The sequence below is a fragment of the Tupaia chinensis genome, unplaced genomic scaffold, assembly GCF_000334495.1.
Source record: "Tupaia chinensis unplaced genomic scaffold, TupChi_1.0 Scaffold145519_1, whole genome shotgun sequence".
Taxonomy (NCBI): Eukaryota; Metazoa; Chordata; class Mammalia; order Scandentia; family Tupaiidae; genus Tupaia; species Tupaia belangeri.
The window spans coordinates 1,276,821-1,280,799 of record NW_006205376.1 but is presented as its reverse complement, the minus strand read 5'-3'; the positions used below and the strand labels follow the sequence as shown (position 1 = coordinate 1,280,799).

The 3,979-nt window shown below is 42.4% G+C and overlaps 1 protein-coding gene across 6 annotated transcripts in view; it reads right to left on the bottom strand.

Moving 5' to 3' along the window:
• Positions 1–3,979, bottom strand: part of FGD4 (FYVE, RhoGEF and PH domain containing 4) — a 172,575-nt gene that overhangs the window by 146,048 nt on the left and 22,548 nt on the right. The window contains exon 1 of one of the 6 annotated variants that reach the window (XM_027768097.1): positions 2,674–2,921. The exons of 4 other annotated variants lie outside the window; for them this stretch is intronic. The gene's annotated coding sequence lies outside the window, so the exon portion shown is untranslated. Of the gene's footprint in view, positions 1–2,673; positions 2,922–3,979 lie in introns of those variants that run through there. One more of the 6 variants, XM_027768096.1, reaches the window with a different exon arrangement.

Sequence of the window (3,979 nt, the reverse complement as noted above, 5' to 3'; positions counted from 1 at the left end):
TCCTGCTCCTTGTGTCAAAGGAATAAGCAGAAAGACTGGACTGCTTGTGCTACACTTGCAGTGGGTGATTTGCCATCTACTCAGGCTGTTATGGATTTGAATCACTCCATGCCATTTGTGTTCACTGTTTCAGACTTGTCATCTGAATAACACTTTGTAACAAGTAACTCTAAGAAGGTTTTTTTTTTTTTAGAATTATTTTTATTTAATTTTATTTTTTTATTTATTCTAGTTTGACCAGAGAGGGACAGAGAGAGCGAGCGAGCGAGAGAGAGAGAGAAAGAGAGAAAACAAGCCACTGGGTCCAGGACTCCAATGGTAGTTGGCCATGTTGGAGTTCAGCGCCCTTAACCACTACGCCACCTGCTGGTTAGTTGTAGTATTAACAAATATAAGCATGTCATTAGATAAAAACCTTAAGTTGCCTTGAATTCAGGTCAAAGAACTGGAATTGTTGAAAGAAGACTCCAGAACGACTGAAATTGAGCACCTCCTCCTAGCCTCACATGTAAGGACAGTGACTCTAAAAGCAATGCTTCATAGCAGACCCGAGAATTCATTGCATTCTACATTCTTTATCAAAGAAGCCGTGCACATAGGGCTGGATCTCACTGCTGACAAGGTCATGAAGGTCCAGAAACTACATCCCCACAAATGGAGAGTCATATGACTATGCACTCTTGAAGGTCCCCAGGACTGGCCCCACTGCCCAGTCCTCTTCACCAATTTCAGTAAAGGGTTACCCTCAACAACCACTAAGTTTCTTGTTGTTGGTTGATTGAATAAAGCTTCTGAAAACATTTGAAAATTATGTAAATTATGTAGTTTTTATTATCATTCTAGAGACTCAGTCAAGGAAAATGTTAATAAATAGGCCTGCAAGTGAAAATAACTAAGTACCTGACAATAACAGTGCTAGGATATGTGCTAAGATAAACATTCCACTTACAAAACTCACTCTTAGAACTTTAGATTGGCAACAATATAAATAGTACACATATTCACAAACGCTAGTGAACTTGAGAAATGTAAAGGTTTATCTGACCCATCTCCATTGCTACATCACCATTTCCCAGGCACCTGGATGCCACAAACTCACACCCAGTCACTCGCAGGCTTTTTCAGGTGTCAAAAATACATGGTACTTAAAATAGTATGAATACCCTAAATGTGCATGATGCTTTAAATTATTTCAATTCCTCCCAAGCCCTCTAATACTGATGAATGACTTATGTTAAGGATGAAACTTTTATCCCAATAAGATAAAATTAGTTTGAATTTTTTTTACAGATGATGATGCTAAGAAAATTTTCAGCAAGACATACATCTATTACTAGAAAAAAGATGCTTCACAGACCTAGTATGTACCTAATCTAATTTCCCATATTAAGAAATTTAGATAAAATAATAATAAGGTACATAAACCATTAAGTACAAAGGATGGTAAGAATTTTAAAGTTGATTACAATACCAAGAACCCACAACTAAAAGTCAGGCCTAAAAACCTGTTCTTTAAGTACGAACATGAGTCCTTGACCAATACGAGGTTATCTAATTTTATACCATCATTAAAAAAGAAAACCAAATAAGTAGGGCCTATCAGCAGTGACCTTTCTCAGCTCTCTGGGCAGTCACTGACCCACTGACATGAATGTCCAAGATGACAGCAGAACGGCACACTTACAAGGATTAAAAATACATAAGCATAGTCTTCTTTGCAACCCTTTCTGTTTCAAATAAAAATGGCAGACCCAGTTAGACTCAGGGCACTGGCACTATGGTTTCAATGACAGAAAAACTTACACAAAAGAAATATCCAGAGTATACACAGCACTCTTTTTGTTTTTCACTTTTATATTTTTGGGCACAGTTTTGGGGGAAGGGGAGAGATACAATGCTGCTTTACAAAGGACAGAGAAGTCCCTTGTTTGAGCTCCCAACCTCTTAGCCACACAGAAAAATGTCAGTCATCCATTTGTTAGGACCCGAATCTCCTTCTACTGCGCACAATATGCAACACACATTTACAGGGGCTGTTGAAACAGAAAAACAAAGGAAGCCCTTGAAATAGAAGCCGATCTCCCCTAGTTTGCCCTTCCTTTATCACCGCGCCTGCATGCTTGCCGTTAAAGCGCTGTCACATTGTTTCCACATGCTCGGGCCCTTGAAACTTGTGCAAAAGCGTTGCAAAATAAAACTGCACAAACATCACATTTCAACACATGAGCTACTAAGGGTAGGACAGTCATGTGCGCCAGAATAACCATAAATTAAATCATAACCTACAAACGTCCCTGACCCGAGACATTTTTCAAAGAGTAAGGGCAGGCACTGAACACATTGTGGCCATGGGCGTATTTCAGGAAAGAATACCAGAAAAATTTACTACGAGGACACGTTACAAATTACTACCTTTTCCCCACTTCTGGGCTCATAAAAGAATTTCCCTGGGAGAAAGCATCTTAAAAGACTAAAGATTCATTCTTTCATTTTCAACCTCAACGTGCAATGGTACAGACATCAATCACTGAGCCGCCTAAAATCAATACAAGAGAAGTGTAACGCTAAAGGTTTCTTTCTGAAGAGCTCAGAGCTGCTTTCCGTGGACCACATGGAGATTCGCCCCACACCACATGTAGTACAAACCGGATACCCAGCAGCGGGGCGACTTACCTTATGAAAGCTGGATTTATTCCTCTGGGCTTCGGTCACAAATGGCTGAAGTGAAACTCCCTTCATTTGTTCTTCCAGTGAGCCACATCGAGCCTCCCGTTACCCCAGCCCATTGCAGACAGTCGCACACGGCACAGGCTGCCCTGCTTCCCCAGTTCCCAGCCCAGCACGGATAATCACATTCCGGCGGGGAGTGAACAGATGGTGGATTCCATGGTAACCAGCCCGTCTAAGGCGATTGGTAGAAGTGTGTGACTACTGCGTACTGGGTAACAATCGAGAGCTCAGAGCTGCTTTCCTTGGACCACATGGAGATACGCCCCACACCACATGTAGTACAAACCGGATACCCAGCAGCGGGGCGACTTACCTTATGAAAGCTGGATTTATTCCTCTGGGCTTCGGTCACAAATGGCTGAAGTGAAACTCCCTTCATTTGTTCTTCCAGTGAGCCACATCGAGCCTCCCGTTACCCCAGCCCATTGCAGACAGTCGCACACGGCACAGGCTGCCCTGCTTCCCCAGTTCCCAGCCCAGCACGGATAATCACATTCCGGCGGGGAGTGAACAGATGGTGGATTCCATGGTAACCAGCCCGTCTAAGGCGATTGGTAGAAGTGTGTGACTACTGCGTACTGGGTAACAATCGCTGTCTTTGTGCTCCAGCCTTGCAAATCCTAAAGGAGGAACATATATAGCCACTCACATGCGCAGGGCTTGCCTAGCAGGTGTTTGGCTCTTAAAACAAGGCAGTGCAGCCCAACTAAAAGCTTTCCAGCCAATTTACCCTTGGTGGTACAAAGTCCTGGTATTCAGGCAGCATTCACTGCTCACTCTGGGAGAAAGGTCGCCAGAGGCTTAACTTGACACGAAGAAAAATAAAACTTGAAAGTTAACTTGAAAAGTCAAGAGAAAGTATCCTAGAAATTTAAGCCTCATCAGCAAGTCATTTTTTGACTTGTGATCTATATGAGAACTAAAAACTGCTTTTAAACTGATTTTTTATAAAGAATTATTTAATTATATTTATTATTATTATTATTATTTAAATTTGCTATAGGGTTTAGGCACCCACCAGAGAGAGACAGGAGAGAGAGAGAGAAAGAAAACTTGAGAAAGCAAATCACCAGGCCTGGGACTCGAACTATGGTAGCCCAGTTCCTAGTGTGTCCAGTGCCCCAACCACCACAACACCTGCTGGCTCCTGTTAGAATTTTTTAAAACAGGGACCAGCAGTTGGCATAATGGCTTTCTCGCTGGACTCCCATGTAGTCGACCACGGATCGAGTCCTGGACCTGGAGGCTT